The sequence below is a fragment of the Armigeres subalbatus genome, chromosome 3 (assembly GCF_024139115.2).
Source record: "Armigeres subalbatus isolate Guangzhou_Male chromosome 3, GZ_Asu_2, whole genome shotgun sequence".
NCBI classification, from domain to species: domain Eukaryota; kingdom Metazoa; phylum Arthropoda; class Insecta; order Diptera; family Culicidae; genus Armigeres; species Armigeres subalbatus.
Genome location: NC_085141.1, coordinates 162,188,017 through 162,206,293, shown reverse-complemented (window position 1 = coordinate 162,206,293; position 18,277 = coordinate 162,188,017). Strand labels below are relative to the sequence as shown.

General features: G+C 39.1%; 1 long non-coding RNA gene across 1 annotated transcript; it reads right to left on the bottom strand.

The window, feature by feature from the left end:
- Nucleotides 1-1,272: 1,272 nt before the first annotated feature.
- LOC134219142 (uncharacterized) lies at nucleotides 1,273-13,254 on the bottom strand. Its single transcript, XR_009981495.1, has 4 exons — nucleotides 12,924-13,254; nucleotides 12,134-12,797; nucleotides 11,820-12,079; nucleotides 1,273-1,539 (listed from the first exon to the last, which is right to left on the bottom strand). It is a non-coding gene; the product is annotated as an uncharacterized LOC134219142 (long non-coding RNA).
- Between the last annotated feature and the right edge of the window lie 5,023 nt (nucleotides 13,255-18,277).

Here is an 18,277-nt window from a genome sequence, read left to right as displayed (position 1 = left end):
TGATTAGTGCGCATGATAGTACATCCATGCGTGCATGATGCGCACTACTAATGAAATATTTCAAATTGTCGCGACTCGCGTCGCAGCGCGAGTGCTCTATCGCGCGGTCCGGTTTGGTGCCGGCCCGACAATATCGGAAACAATCTAAATTGAGCCCTACACTGAAAAAAATCAGTTTAAAAATTTTAAAGTCGATTTGCGAAAAAACGCCCTTTTTTATTTAAATGAAATTTTGTCTCGAGATAGGTGATTATGTTCCATACTAACAGTTCATACATCGCAAGATGGGCACTTTTAAGGAAAAAAAGTTTTTCTAACAAAAACTTTTTCTTGTCGGAATTATTTTCAGTGTATTTTCATCTGAAATTAAACCAATGAAAGCCATCGTTATAGAACCCCAAGCAAATCTATTTTTATGATACATTGTCTAATTTAGTCACTAAATATAGTTTGTTTTTAAATTAAGAGTAATATTAAGAAGGGGTTTATATCTTCAAAAAAATATTATATTCCATTATTAGCTTCTTTAGTTGCGACCAGTTACGACCAAAACATTGTATTCTGCCTGACTGTACAGGAATACTTAATATGAGTATATTATGTATACATATGTTAAATCCACCCTTAAAGACACTGAAAATCAATACAGTCAAGAAAAAGTTTTTGTTAGAAAATTTTTTTCCCTTCAAAGTGCCCAGCTTGCTATGAATGGACGGATGGTAGAGACCATAATCACCTATCTTGAGACAAAATTTCGTCCAAATCGAAAAGGGCGTTTTTTGCAAATCGACTTTTAATTTTTAAATCGATTTTTTTAGTGTAGGGTTCAATTTTGAGTTTTTCAAAAAGTTTTATTAGAAAGTTTGACTGATTTTGCGATAGTCACCCAATGAGAATAAATACAACACTTTTGTGTAGGAAGGGTCGTTTTTCGATTATATCCATTTGAAAAAATCAGTAAAAACAAGTTTGACCCTTTTCAAAAGATAGTCTGAATCAAATTTGAATAAACTATACACAGCAAAAAAATTTGTTGAATATTACATCGAAATCGCTGCAACCAGTTGAATCCATCGACTGTTGAATATTACACTGCGCGATGTACTCAAGAGCCTGCTGTGTAATAAACAGAAGCGATGTAATTTATTTCGACGTAAGAAATAGACGACGTAATCCGATCAATGTAAAAGAATGTGATGTAAAATAGTACCTTACAATTTTCTGAATTCCGTTTTTAATGGTAATTTTCTTTTATAAAGTTATTTTCAAATTTGTACCATATAAATTATTTTATTTTATATCATATTTAATATCATTTTTTTTTGTATCATAGACATGCTTATTATTAAATTGACGGTAGGTAAAAGATTTGACACCAAAACGCAACCACGGTTCCATTCTGCTACAGCAACAAGTTGATCTTCGAGAGTTTCTGCGGGATAGTTGACTGTCAAGACTTTAAGTACGGTTGCGCCAATTGATAATGCCCTGGGATGTTGGATAAATCGCATAGGATGCCGCGTCGGAGGCATCGTAAACCTATAAGAAAGAACGGTTTATAAAAGTTAAACTGGGTTTGGATTTCAAGATTCCTGAGGGAATCATTCTGATACTCCGAAAGGAATTGTTCTGGGATTCAAAAAAATACGCTTGGGATTTCAAAGGAAATGCTACTGGAATTCCAAATGAAATCATTCTACAATTTGAAAGAAAAATCCATCTGGCCCTTGATTGATTCTCTTCTGGTTGTTGAACCATTGAATAGAAAGGCGAAGCTGATATTCAAATTCCTGTCTGGTCTTGGACATCATCTGGCGGGAAAGTCTTCGGCTTTGACTATAAGCGCACTTACCGAAAAGTACACGCGGCGCTCCCAACAGGAATCTGAAACGCCGCATGGAATCTTGTGCAAATGCGCTTTTGGAAACATTACAACAGCCGCGCGGTGTATCGTATTGAAAGTGCCCTACAATACTAAGCCATAAATAGTATTTTGATAAGAAAATTATTTACTACTCCAGGTTTAACAATAACTTCAGCAATTTTCTCGCCAGTATTTTTATGAATTCTTTCAGAAGTTCCTCCAACGAGACGAGCCAGCCTTGGGCTGAAAGTCTCTTTAATAAAGACATAAAAAAAAAGTTCCTCCAGAAATTCATCAGTGATATCTGGGAATACGTTCGAAAATTTCTACATAATTCCTCTAGAAAGTCTTTTAAAGATTCATCCAGAAATTGTTCCATAAATTTTTCCTTAAAGATTGTTTTACAGTTCGGAAAACGTGTCACGGGTTTTGGTCCGCATGCATTTTTGAAGAAACTGGATTCAGGAGTTTGGCCACGGAAAACAAAATTCACGCCCCTATGAATATACATGAGGATCAAATCCCCTGACACGTCATCCGAACTGTAGATCAGCCTCAAGCACCTTCGGAAATTCCATATGGGATTTTTATAAGAATTCTTTTTTCGACCCCTAAGTAGCTTTTCGAAAATTCATCCAAATATTGCTCCATAAATTCCTTCGAAAGCCTCATTCGAAATCCCAGAATGATTCCATTAGAAAAAATAAAAGAAATCCCTTTTGTGTCTCGGAAGGATTCTATTCGGAATCACAGAATTCCGTTTGAAATCACATACTTTGAGGGGGTCAAACACAAAGGGGTGTAGGGGCCTTTCACAAATCACGTAACGCTAAAGGGGGAGGGAGGGGATCAAGACGAGCGTTACGATCCATACAAAAAAAAACAGATTAAACCACCTACAATGAGATATTGACCCTTCCTTAGCTATAAGGAAATATCTCCAGGGTCTAGTATTTAAAACGAGATAAAACTACTCAGCTTCCCACGGCGAATTACCGTGAAAGTGCTCAAATAATAGCCTACCCAAAGGCGGACGGCATGGGTTGAATGAAAAGATATTTTAGTTACTAGATAAAGATTGTCGCTGTCGTCGCTGTCCGGAACATCTTTTGCTGGCGAGGATAGGGGAGCTAAATGTCAAAGAAGGAAAATCCATACGATTTGACAGCTTGGTGTACCCAAAATGTGCCGGACAGCAGAACAAAGGGAACCGAAGCGACAATCTTTATCTAGTAACTAAAATACCTTTTGTTGAGTGACAACACAACGAACGATAAAGCAATGTATGTCATGCTGCCTATCTATAAGGAGCTTTTCGGATTGCATAGCTATTGTGACATGGTTAGTAACTATCGTAACGCTGGTAGCATATACTGTACTCGTAATTTCCAGAGACCTCGATATTAACCCGATATTAAATGCCCAGGACGAACTTTTAATTTTTAAAACCATATATCTCTGAGGTTTTTAGAGGTTTTTACTCGGAATTTTCACTAAAATCAAGGGGAGTATTTGTACTTTTGGGCACATGCAAACCCTCCCCTCCAGACCCTCCCCCTTTTTATGGTTGAGAAAACTAGGTGGTCCAAAAGCGTAATTTTAGGCAGTGATATATGAAACTGGTCATATTTGGAGATTTAATAGTCTGTTTAACAGCCCATATGCACAGAGCTATTCAATATGATTCAATTGAATGAGATTTGTGCAAATAATGTAACAAAAACTTTTTTAAGGCCTCCAATACATCTGGCATATTGTGGTGAAGTTGCTCTGAATAAATAAAAATTTTATGTGCCTGAAGCATGAACTTATAGTGATCCAACAAATCTATATAAGTCCCTGGAGCCCGTGCGAATGTTTCACCATTAAAATATGTCCAACTCAGATGTTCTAGGTTCTCCAAATTATCCGGGAGTTGAGTTCAATTGGTCTACCAGGTCAACTGCGCCTGGTATCAAACCTACAGAAACCCAGCGTGTCCATATCAGTCCTAAGAGCCCATGCGAACGCTTCTTCATTCCAATAAGTACAACGCAGATGTTCTAGGAACTCCAAATTGTCCGGGAGTTGAGTTCAATTGGTCTACCTGGTCAACTACGCCTGATATCAAACCTACAGAAACCCAGCGTGTCCATATCAGTCCTAAGAGCCCAACCGAATGTAACAAAAACTTTTTAAGGCCTCCAATACATCTGGCATATTGTGGTAAAGTTGCTCTGAATAAATAAAAAAATTTTGTGCCTGAAGCATGAACTTATAGTGTTCCAACAAATCTATATAAGTCCCTGGAGCCCGTGCGAATGTTTCACCATTAAAATATGTCCAACTCAGATGTTCTAGGTTCTCCAAATTATCCGGGAGTTGAGTTCAATTGGTCTACCATGTCAACTACGCCTGATATCAAACCGACAGCGACCCAGCGTGTCCATTTAGGTCCTTAGAGGCATGCAAATGCATCACCAGTCAAATAAGTCCAACGCAGATGTTCTAGGTTCACCAAATTGTCCGGGAGTTGAGTTCAATTGGTATACTATGTCAACTGCGCTAGATATCAAACCTACCGAAACCCAGCGTGTCCATATCAGTAGTAAGAGTCCAAGCGAATGCTTCACTATTCAAATAAGTACAACGCAGATGTTCTAGGTACTCCAAATTGTCCAGGAGTTGAGTTCAATTGGTCTACCATGTCAACTACGCCTGATATCAATCTAACAGTGACCTAGCGTGTCCATATGAGTCCTAAAAGCCCATGCAAACGTTTCATCATTCACATAAGTACAATTCAGATGTTCTAGGTTCTCCAAATTGTCCGGGAGTTGAGTTCAATTGGTCTACCATGTCAACTACGCCTGATATCAAACCGACAGCGACCCAGCGTGTCCATTTAGGTCCTTAGAGGTCATGCAAATCCATCGCCAGTCAAATAAGTCCAACGCAGATGTTCTAGGCTCACCAAATTGTCCGGGAGTTGAGTTCAATTGGTATACCATGTCAACTGCGCCTGATCTCAAACCTACAGAAACCCAGCGTGTCCATATCAGTCCTAAGAGCCCATGCGAACGCTTCTTCATTCAAGTAAGTACAACGCAGATGTTCTAGGTACTCCAAATTGTCCGCGAGTTGAGTTCAATTGGTCTACCAGGTCAACTGCGCCTGATATCAAACCTACAGAAACCCAGCGTGTTCATATCAGTTCTAAGAGCCTATGCGAATGCTTCTTCATTCAAATAAGTACAACGCAGATGTTCTAGGTACTCCAAATTGTCCGGAAGTTGAGTTCAATTGGTCTACCATGTCAACTACGCCTGATATTAAACCGACAGCGACCCAGAATGTCCATATATGTCCTTAGAGGTCATGCAAATCCATCACCAGTCAAATAAGTCCAACGCAGATGTTCTAGGCTCACCAAATTGTTCAGGAGTTGAGTTCAATTGGTATACCATGTCAACTGCGCCTGATCTCAAACCTACAGAAACCCAGCGTGTCCATAGCAGTCCTAAGAGCCCATGCGAACGCTTCTTCATTCAAATAAGTACAACGCAGATGTTCTAGGAACTCCAAATTGTCCGGGAGTTGAGTTCAATTGGTCGACCATGTCAGCTACGCCTGATATTAAACCGACAGCGACCCAGCGTGTCCATTTAGGTCCTTAGAGGTCATGCAAATTCATCACCAGTGAAGTAAGTCCAACGCAGATGTTCTAGGTTCACCAAATTGTCCGGGAGTTGAGTTCAATTGGTATACCATGTCAACTGCGCCTGATATCAAACCTACAGAAACCCAGCGTGTCCATATCAGTCCTAAGAGCCCAAGCGAATGCTTCACTATTCAAATAAGTATAACGCAGATGTTCTAGGTTCTCCAAATTGTCCGGGAGTTGAGTTCAATTGGTCTACTATGTCAACTACACCTGATATCAAACCGACAGTGACCCAGCGTGGCCATATAAGTCCTAAGAGCCCATGCAAACGCTTCATCATTCAAATAAGTACAATTCAGATGTTCTAGGTTCTCCAAATCATCCGGGAGTTGAGTTCAATTGGTCTCCCATGTCAACTACGCCTGATATCAAACCGACAGCGACCCAGCGTGTCCATTTAGGTCTTTGGAGGTCAAGCAAATGCATTACCAGTCAAATAAGTCCAACGCAGATGTTCTAGGTTCACCAAATTGTCCGGGAGTTGAGTTCAATTGGTATACCATGTCAACTGCGCCTGATCTCAAACCTACAGAAACCCAGCGTGTCCATATCAGTCCTAAGAGCCCAAGCGAATGCTTCACTTTTCAAATAAGTACAAAGCAGATGTTCTAGGTACTCCAAATTTTCCAAGAGTTGAGTTCAATTGGTCTACCAGGTCAACTACGCCTGATCTCAAACCTACAGAAACCCAGCGTGTCCATATAAGTCCTAGGAGCCCTATGTGAATGCTTCATCATTCAAATAAGTACAACGCAGATGTTCTAGGTTCTCCAAATTGTCCGAGAGTTGAGTTCAATTGGTCTACCAGGTCAAATGCGCCTGATATCAAACCGATAGCGACCCAGCGGGTCCATATAGCTCCTTTGAGGTCATGAAAAGAATTACCAGTCAAATAAGTTTAATGCAGATGTTCTAGGTTCTCCAAATTGTCCGGGAGTTGAGTTCAATTGGTCTACCTGGTCAACTACGCCTGATCTCAAACCAACAGAAACCCAGCGTGTCCATATCAGTCCTAAGAGCCAAGCGAATGCTTCACTATTCAAATAAGTACAACGCAGATGTTCTTGGTTCTCCAAATTGTCCGGGAGTTGATTTCAATTGGTCTACCATGTCAACTACGCCTGATATCAAACCGACAGTGACCCAGCGTGTCCATATAAGTCCTTAGAGCCCATGCAAACGCTTCATCATTAAAATAAGTACAATTCAGATGTTTTAGGTTCTTCAAATTGTCCGGGAGTTGCGTTCAATTAGTCTACCACGTCAACTACGCCTGATATCAAACCGACAGTGACCCAGAGTGTCCATTTAGGTCCTTAGAGGTCATGCAAATGCATCACCAGTCAAATTAGTCCAACGCAGATGTTCTAGGTTCTCCAAATTGTCCTGGAGTTGAGTTCAATTGGTATACCATGTCAACTACGCCTGATATCATACCGACACCAACCCATCGTGTCCATATAAGTCCTAAGAGCCCATGCGAATGTTCCATCATTCAAATATATCCAATTCAGATGTTCTAGATTCTCCAAATTGTTCTGGAGTTGAGTTCAATTGGTCTACCAGGTCAACTACACCTGGTAAAAACAAAAAGCAACCCAACTTGCCCATGTAAGTTCATTGAACCATAGCGAATGTTTCGATATTCAAATAAGTCCAAAGTAGATGTTATAGATTCTCCAAATTGTTCTGGAATTAAGGTCAATTGGTTCACCTCTCTGAAACTTGATTATGCATATGTACAACATGTGATAGATTTTTAGTTCGGTGGGGTTTGATCCCACGACCCCAGTTCGCATGACAGGTGCTTTCCCTACTAAGCTACGAAGGACCTCCGTTGTCCACCGCAGCTTAGCGGGTACTGATGAAACCAAATTCCCAGCACCAGGTACCAGCCGATCTCTCGCAATACATTTTCAGAACTAACTCTCTCATATGTATTTTTGTAAACATGCCAACCAAGTAGGATGCGTATTTAGTATTGTCCGGCTCCTACACACTTGCTTCATCAGCAACGGCGCTCAATGAAGTAGGGTTGTGTGAGGTTGTGCCAATTTGGTCGTCAGATCCCTGGTTCACCTCGTCAACCACACACAACCACACATCGGCTCATGTAGGTTTGACTGTAATACATGTACGGATAATTTCCTAAATTCTTGTGAATGCTTTGCTATTCAAATAACTTCATAATAAAAGTCCTTGGTTCTACAGATTATTCCGGAGTTGAGATCAATTGGTCTGCCAGTTCGAGTATGTCTGATACAAAACCAGAAGCAACCAAGCACGTCCATAAAAATCCATATAAACGTAACAACTGATTGACTATTCAAATAGGTCAATTTCAGATTCTGGAGTTTAGATCATCTGGTCTACCTGCTCAATCAAGGCTGGTTCTAATTCGAAAACAACCCATCATGTCCACATTTCAGAGCCTTGGCGAATGATTCACGCCTGGTACCAGACTAAGACGTGCTGGGATTTTTAAATTTAAATGGACTCGCTGGGTTGCTATAGGTTCGATCGAGGGTTCGATACAAGGCGTAGTTGACTTGGTAGACTAATTGAATTCAACTCCCGGACAATTTGGAGAATTTAGAACATCTGCGTTGGCCTTATTTGAATGATGAAGCATTCGCTTAGGCTCCAAGGACACGTTGGGTTGGTGTCGGTTTGATATCAGGTGTAGTTGACCTGGTAGGCCAATTGAACTCAACTCCTGCACAATTTGGAGAGCCTAGAACATCTGCGTTGGACTTATTTGAATGATGAAGCATTCGCGTGAGCTCTTAGGACTTATATGGACACGCTGGGTCACTGTTGGTTTGATATCAGGCCTAGTTGACATGGTAGACTAATCAACTTCAACTCCAGAATAATTTGGAGAACCTATAACATTTGAATTGGACTTACTTGAATGATGGAGCATTCGCATGGGCTCTTAGGACTTATATGGACACGCTGGGTTGCTATCGGTTTGATATCAGGCGTAATTGAAATGGTAGACCAATTAAACTCATCTCCAGAACCATTTGGAGTACCTAGAACATCTGCGTTGGACTTATTTAACTGTTAACTGTGTATTTGCATGACATCTAAGGACCTATATGGACACGCTTGGTTGCTCTTGGTTGGATACTATTCGTAATTGACCTGGTAGACCAATTGAACTGAACTCCCGGACAATTTGGAGAACCTAGAACATCTGCGTTGTACTTATTTGAATGATCAAGCATTCGCATGGGCTCTTAGGACTTATATGGACACTCTGGGTCGCTGTCGGCTCGATATCAGGGTTAGTTGATATGGTAGACCAATTGAACTCAATTCCCGGATAATTTGGAGTACCTAGAACATCTGAGTTGGGTATATTTTAATGGTGAAGCATTCGCACGGGCTCTTAGGACTAATTTGAACACGCTGGGTTGCTATCGGCTTGATATCATGCGTAGTTGACATGGTAGACCAATTGAACTCAACTCCCGGACAATTTGGTGAGCCCAGAACATCTGCGTTATACTTATTTGACTGGTGATGCATTTGCATGACCTCTAAGGACCTATATGGACACGCTGGGTCGCTGCCGGTTTGATATCAGGCGCAGTTGACCTGGTAGACCAATTGAACTCAACTCCCGGACAATGTAGAGAACCTAGAACATCTGCGTTGTACTTATTGGAATGATGAAGCATTCGCATGGGCTCCTAGGACTTAAATGGACACGCTGGGTCGCTGTCGGTTTGGTATCAGGCGTAGTTGACATGGTAGACCAACTGAACTCAACTCCCGGATAATTTGGAAAACCTAGAACATCTGAGTTGGACACATTTTAATGGTGAAACATTCGCACGGGCTCTAGGGACTTATATAAATTTGTTGAATCACTATAAGTTCATGCTTCAAGCTCATAAAATTTTTATTTATTCAGAGCAACTTCACCACAATATGCCAGATGTATTGGAGGCCTTAAAAAAGTTTTTGTTACATTATTTGCACAAATCTCATTCAATTAAATCATATTGAACAGCTCTGTGCATACGGGCTGTTAAACAGGCTATTAAATCTCCAAATATGACCAGTTTCATATATCACTGCCTAAAATTACGCTTTTGGGCCACCTAGTTTTCTCAACCATAAAAAGGGAGAGGGTCTGGAGGGGAGGGTTTGCATGTGCCCAAAAGTACAAATACTCCCCATGATTTTAGTGAAGTAAAACGAGTAAAACCCTCTAAAAACCTCAGAGATATATGGTTTTCAAAATTAAAAGTTCGTCCTGGGCATTTACGGGTTAATTAATCCATAACTAACTAAATCAGTCATTGATCTGAGCGAAACTCAATAACGTCTAATAATAACATATATTTCGCCTTATGGATGCCTGATTTTGTAAAACTAATCTTGTTTAATACCTTAAAAATGAGTTAGATTTACATAGTAGTAAATTTCAGAACTTGCACACATGCATGCATATAAGTGGTATCTTAGTGTCTCAAAACATGCTCACATTTGCTATAGCGTCCACTGAAGAAATTTTTAAAATCACTTTCAATTTTTACGTTTTTGCTTTTCTGAGAAGAATTTTTTTTTTTGGTTTTGAGAAAATGGAATGCAAAGTTTTTCAATATTTTTTCGTTCCTTACATAAATTGTGTGAAAGCTCAAAAATTTACTATTTTTATGAATTTTTACATTTATTATAAACATCGTACAAAGCATATCAGCATGTTGCCGCAAAGCTCTATAACCGAAGCTTGTTTCCTATAGTCAACTCAATTTTGTCCAAAATGTCATTTATACCCCTCTGGGGGTTAGAACCCTCATTTGTAATCACAGAAAATATCGATATGGAATCAGAAGGATTCTATTCCACCAAAAGATTCCATTTGGAATCATTGACGATTCCTTTCAAAATCCCTGAAGGATTCTATTTTGAGTTCTTGAAAGATTTATTCAAAATTCCAGAATGATACCACTTGGAATCTTAGAAAGATCCTATTTGTAATCCCAGAAGATTTCGTTTGGAATCCCAGAAGAATTCCATTTGGAATCACAGAAGGGTTTCATTCGGAATCACAAAAAAAATTGAAAAAAAGAATTCCAGAACGATTCCATTTGAAATATTATTATATATTATATTCGATGCGAAATCAGACGGATTCCATTCCCCGAAAGATTCCATTTGGAATCCCTATTGGGATCCTTTCGAAATCTGAGTTCATGAAGCATTTATTCAGAATTCCAGAATGATTCCATTTGAAATCTAAGAATGATTCTATTTTTAATCCCAGAAGAATTCCGTTTGGAATCCCAGAAGAATTCCGTTTGGAATCGCAGAAGGATTCCGCCGAAAGATTCCATTTGGAATCCTTAGCGTATTCTAGTTGGAATCCTTGGTGGATGCCTTTCGAAATCCCAGAAGAATTCCGTTTGGAATTCCAGAAGGATTCCTTTCTTATTCTTCTTCTTATTGGCATTACATCTCCTACTGGGACATTGCAGCCTTGCTGCTTAGTGTTTATTCAGCACTTACACAGTTATTAACCGCGAGGTTTCTAAGCCAAGTTACCTTTTTGCATTCGTATATAATGAGGCCAACACGACGATTCTTTTATACCCAGGAAGTCGAGACAATTTCCAAAATGAAAATTGCCTAGATCGGCATCGGGAATCGAACCCAGCCGCTCTATGCATGGTCTTGCTTTATAGCTAGGCATCTTACCGCTCGGTTAAGAAGGACCCCTTTCAGAATCATATAACGATTAAATTCAGAATCGCAGAAGGATTCGATTCAAAATCAGAATGATTTCATTTGAAATCCCCGAAAGATTCCATTGAAAATACTTTGGGGTATTCAATTCGGTGATGCATTCCTTTCGTAATCCCTGAAGGATTCTATTCTGAGTTCCTGAAGGATTTTATTTGGAAACTCAAAAGGATTTCGTTTAGAATTTTAGAAATATCCGGAGGTGCAATCACCAGGAGTGGTACACTAGGTACACATACACGAATGAATAGCTTAGTTTGTCATATACAGAGTTGGTTGGTATATCACACTGGTTTTCTAAGCTTTCTATAAAAGTAATTAAATAAACAAATATGAGAAAAAAATCAATCTAAAGGTCATATCTCCGGAATTTACTAAAAGAATTTTAAATGCAATAACTTGATACAATATAAAAACGAGATGACCTTGAGTTTAAGTGATTTCGTCACTACCAATTATAGTGTATTGCATATTGCAAATGGTTCAACTTACCGCACTTCTAGACGCTCTTTTTCCTGTCCAAGCTGATAAGAGGACCGCCGATTATACTCCGGGCAAGACTTTATGTTCCTGTTGACTTCCAAATTGCTAACAATGTCTGATGGCCAACAGCTGTTGTGATGAAAACATCTGGATCTTTTGATAAATTATTCCGTGAATGAATAAACCCGACATGTAGCTCGACAGTAGAATGGATTCGATACGGCATGGTGAAAAAGACTACCGATTGTGGAAATTTGATCGAACCGAGACTGAAAAAAAAAGTTCATTAATAAGTAATAAATGTTATTTCTTGGTTTTCGTACCTTGAATGAATTCTCTCGTTACTAAATATGTAACGTGCATTGACAATGCCATCGGGTGAATGTATAGTGATCAGCCACAAAATTTATGAAATTCACTCTGTACGATCCAATCCAGGCTAATGAAATTTTCTTTGGTACTGTCTAATCAATTGATCATTTGAAAACTTCCAGAGGATTGCTGATAGAATCAACTATTAGGAAGTTTTGCGGTAAAATGCCCACCGATCACGGATTGGTTTTAGGGTTCGGTTTTCAGTTTATAAATTCTTGAGCAGCGAAAAATAAAGTATGTAGTGCAATGGCTCTCTTAAAAACTGGCAGGAAATATCCCGTCTCGCAACTGAGAAACAATGGAATGTGGGCCACCAGGAAAACTGAACGAGTTTCGAGTTGCAAACACGATTCGGGTGGCCAAATTTATCGACGGATAGAAGCTTTTCCGGAACGGTGCCACACAATCGGGCAAGGTCCCGAACCGATACACTTTTTTTCGCTCAACTGCAACAAAGCGGATTCGCATTTTTCCAGATTGGATAGTTCGTCAATCTATTTCACAACTTTTTCGCAGCTGATCCAATCCTGACTATGATGAAATTCTGCTGATATCCCCATCAAATCACACGGCTATGTGGGATTCTTTCCTATTCAGTTTGAATAATCAAGTCTGAAAAAAAAATAGTCATATAAATACTATAAATCCACTTTTCATTACCACAAAAAAAAACATTCTTCGATTCCTCTCCGGCAATCTTTTTCAGTCAATAATTGCAAGCGAATATAAAATACTTACATCGACTTATGGAACACCTTCAATCGGGGTCGGTTGTTCCGGTATTCCTCACCCGACAGTCCACAGTTCACAGGTCCAGCAGTCAACTTGCAACGGTAATTAACACCCAACGCCATCAGCCGATGAAGCGCAGCAAAATGCAATTTACCATTTCCCGCTAACCATCACTTCCACCGTAAATTCTAACCGTCCGTACTTGAATTCGTTTTTCTGACTTTAATCTGAAATAGTTTTTGCTTAAAGAGAAAATAAAAGCGCACTTTGCAGCGGTATTTTAACTTTAATTGCAAATTCGAAATTTGCAAAACTGCTGCTTTGACAAACAAAAATCAAAATGGCGGAACGATTTAAAACTGGGTTTAAGCAGTGTTGCGAGATTTAAAATAGCATTATCAATTAATGTCATATTACACAGTTTGTGCGTAAAATTACCCAGGCAAATCTGAATCACTGGGTTGCATTCGATTTCGATGCGATATTCAGTGTTTTTGTATACGAATATTACACATAAACAACGTAGAGGAAAATGATGAATCTGTTCCGGTGTAATTTTCAGGTGATGTGATATAACATCTAAAACGATGTGAATGTACATACAAATTTCGGCTCTACATCAGAATTCTGGTACGTCGTCTGAATTACGTTGATGAATATTACAAATCTTTTTGCTGTGTATGTATGCACTTTTCTTTTAACTGCACTTCCTAAATATTGACCAATAAATTTACAAAAAGTCAACTTAAACAATCAGAACACTTGCAAGTTCCCAAAAAGTTCTATTTTGGCTTTACGCATTTTATTACATTTCCCGCATAACTTTTCAAAAGGACCTAAGTAAATTTTTTTCATGAATTCTCGCTTAACTTTTCAAAAGGACGTAAGTAACATTTTTTTTTCATGAATTAATTTGAATACTGCAATCAATATTGTGATTCTCGAGATATTATAGCATTTTGCTCATTCACCTCTGCCTCGCTTAGTTGTGCGCCGCTAAGGTATTGTGTCATATTATGGTACTTTACTCAATTTAAGTGTAGAATATTACATCACAAATTAAACATAATTGCACTACTAATATCCACTTAAACAATATCCCGAACGCAACACAGGCGAAAGAAAAGCAAAAAACTACTAAACCTCGAACAATTTCACTTAAAAATATCTTTTCGTAAAGGGACGACAATATGCTATATACCTTACAAGCGAATGTTGAAAAGCTTACCGAAAGCTCACATCTATTTGACATTGGTTTATTTACTTTTTGCATGGCGCACAACTCGGCGCATGGGACCCGGCGCGTAACTGGTGAGCCAGTATGCTAATTTTAGAAAAGAATCGCAATAGCTTTCATGTTGTTCTGTTGATTGCAGTACTCAAATTAATTCATGAAAAATGTTACTTAGGTCCTTTTGATAAATTATGCGAGATCTATAGTACAGCAGAAAGTCCATTGCTGATAAACGTTCATTTCGAACAATACACCGCAGATTGCTGGTTAATTTTTTTGACATATACTCTGTCTCGCTCAAACCAACAGCGAATAATCTAGCGACTACTTTAACGAACTATTTAAGGAACAGCTACTTTAACCGACCGTGTCCATTTAGCAAGTACGGTGTTGAACATAATCTGGAGATTAAAATAACACTTAATAAAGTTTAAAAAAAACTTAGCAAGTAACCGCACAATATTGAGTAAAACAAATTAAGGGTGTAGCATTTCTGCATGCGGTGAATAAATTTCGCACCGTGTATATAACTGACAGCATGAATGTTTGTGTTGCTTCTTTCGTGCTTTATTGATGATGCTAACCTCTCAAGCAAAGTTTTCCAAAGCTTCAAATGTGGAACACGAAAACTAATGGACGAACACACACGCGCTAGAGACCCGAAGCCGATGACTTCATCCGCCTCAACACAGCTGTAAAAGTTTCGTCGTTGGAAATAAAAATCGCATACCTACGTACATGCTTTCTCGTGCGGTCGTTACGTTTGCTGCCATTTTGTTTCATGCTTTGGAAGGAAAGAAGAGGCGTGTCATTAAGGCTAACTGCTTTTTGGTTTGGGTGGTTTGGTTGGTTTGGGTGGAATGATGGTGTAGTTTGGGCATATGGGTGATATGAACATAACGTTCGTTTTCATACACCTCCTTATTTCCATATTATGCGGCTTTTTTTTCATTTATATTTATGTGAATTGTTGGTTTCATTTTCACAAATGTACTTGTACAATTATTACACAAAGGGATGCAAAATCAATGTATGACATACAACTATGTAGTATGATTGAACTTTAATATTACATTGGTGAAAAAACACTACGTGGGAATCAGGAAAGTTGGAAACATATCGAATTTTAATCCATATGTATTTTTCAAAACGCGCCGTTGCGCTAATCATTGTACTACCGCACGATCGCATATTTGTAACATATGCATTTTTTCCTTTCTCGTACAACAAAGTTGTACCGAAAGGCTATATGATTGCTAAAAAAACTTGATAGAAGGCCCGGAGACCCATAGTGTTATATACCGATCGACTCAGCTCGACAAACTGAGGTGACGTCTGTTTTTTTTGTGTATGTGTGTGTATGTGTACAAATTTTGTAGGCACACTTTTTAGAACTTAGAATTATCCGATTTACTCGCAACAAGTTGCATTCGACGGGGAATTGTTTGCTATTGGAAATGGGCCTGATCATTGCTTTTCGGAATTATTGAAAAAACATTGTTTTTCCCCAAAGGCCCCTTGAAAATTCAAAGAACAATTTTTTTTGAATGGTGGCAAGGCAAAATATTAAAAATGATCGAAAAGTGTGATCTATTCCCCAAAGAGCTTTTTTGACCTTTCTAATGTGATTTTTTCAATATATTTTATAATGCACGAGAAAGGCATCATCACTGCTAGGTGGATTAATCTGGGTTTTTGTGACTATGTCTCATCACTATTTTAATATGTATTATCTATTTTTTGCAATTCGCAATTATTATGAAATTCAATAGCGATCAACAGCGTTTTAGTCTCTGTCGGATGCAACATGTTTCAAGAAAACCGGTTAAGAGTTTCTATGTGAAAATTTGGCTAATGTTTTTTATGGCATTTTGTGCACACACGCACACACGGACAGACAGACATTTGTTTAGCTCATCGAGCTGAGTCGAATGGTATATAACACTTTCGGTACAACTTAGTTGTACGAGAAAGGCAAAAAAAGTAGAAGGTTGAATTAAAGACACAACCGCAAATTGTACGTAGAATTTCGTATAGTTCGATAGAAGTTTATGTCAACGTACCCCCCTCGGATTTTTTTTGCCGAAAAATAACATTATGAGGGGGCCAACCAAATAAAATTCGGATAATTTTGAGGATTTTCAAAACATTCTTTAACAAATCCGAGGAATTTTTTGATTTTTTTCATTTTAATATTTATTTTTTATTATCCCCCCCCCCCCTTGACCTTTCGGTGACCAGTAGGACAAAAAGTTAATTAAATATTTGTAACAGCCTTGTTGACTGTATAGGTGATAGGTAAATGGAATTTAGGAAATGTGCGACTGAAAGAGTAATAACCGAACGTATTAGGTCAACTGAATGAGAGATGTGAGCCACCGCCTACACTGTATGTTATATGTATCGATCCTTTCTTTTATACTCTACTATCTACAACATTATGTGTATAGGAAAGACATTATTGTAGTTTACTCATCGTCCAGTTTTCGTAACAGAAGGGTGCAGATTGATCAAGGAATGGAATATTAATAGAAATTGTTCAATAAAGAAAATAGTGTTTAAATAGTAGTAACAAATAAAAGTGTGGTGAATAAAGAATGCGCTGCAGTTTGTGATGGAAGTAGTGCCTTTTTAATTGTACTTACCGGAATATGGTATCGGTACTTACCTGATTATACGTCGTCGTCGTCGTTGTCATCATAACCATCGGAGTAGCTGGAAATATAAGGAGATTTTGGGGCAAAACTGTACACTTTGCAGTATTAGCTTGTTTCACATTGGACGGAACGCATACGGTAGGTCACAACATTGGTGCCGTGACCAGGATCTACGTTCCGAAGAAGTGATACGGCGTCGACACCGCCATTATTTGCGCGCAATCACAAATGGACCTTCGCCATACTGGGAGACACATTCTACAATTGGTGACGCCATAACAAACTCGATTGTGATCGGATATTTCGGCCATCACGTTTAAATTATTATATGAACGTCATTGGAATCTATCGGGACCAGCTGGGATTGAATATTCAAGGCCTGTTTGACAGGCTCACAAGGTGAGTACCTGTCCAACAATCTAATTTCGTATTTCATCCCTACCTGGTCGAATTTCTTGTTCCAATTTTCGATACTACTGGTACTACTACACTACTACGCTCGTGGACTTGCTGATCGATTGTTTCTGGCCGAGGGAGCATACCAACAAGTTTTTGAGGATCCTGGAGGAACTGACCATCACTGCGGACGGCGAATGTCGGAGTATAGTCCCTTGGACCCACGAATAAAATGTTTTTCATCACTTGGATAGTGTCTAACTTATTTAAGCACTGAGCCCTGGATTGTCTAGTTTCTGTTTCGTTAATGAAATTTGCCTGACTGTGTGGGAAGCTGCTTTCGAAAAGAATTACGTTACGGTGGACAAAACTTTAATACAAAGCCTGTCGAGCGGGCTCACAAGGTGAGTACCTGTCCGATAATCCACCTAAAGCGTGAAAGGTGCTTCTCTTGTGACATTACTTGTAGAAGATGGTTTGATTTGAATTGTGAGTACGTGCATGAATGGTTTGAAACCCGTAGAGCGAGCTGTGGTACGTTGCGGTGGACAAAACTTTAATACAAGGCCTGTCGAGCAGGCTCACAAGGTGAGTACCTGTCCGATAATCCACCGAAGGCGTAAAAGGTGCTTCTCTTGTGGTATTATTTGTAGAGAAACGGTTTGATTTGGATTGTGAATCTGTTGATGAATGGCATTTCGGAGCATGTGAAATAGGCTGCGGTACGTTACGGTGGAAACATAAATAAATACAAGGCCTGTCGTGCAGGCTCACAAGGTGAGTACCTGTCCGATGATCCACCTAAGGCGTGAAGGGTGCTTCTCTTGTTTCATTGCTTGTAGACTGATTGATTTTGATTGCGAGTTCATTGATGGAAGGTAGTTTGTAACCCGTGGAGCAAGCTGTTACGTGGCTGTGATAGAAATTAAAATACAAGGCTTGTTTGACAGGCTCACAAGGTGAGTAGCTGTCCAACGTTCCATATTTCTATCGCAAGGGTGCTTCGCTTTGTGTATTTCTTGCAGTCTGCTGGCGCTGTTACCCTAGACCTTCTATCGTATTTGCGTGTCATC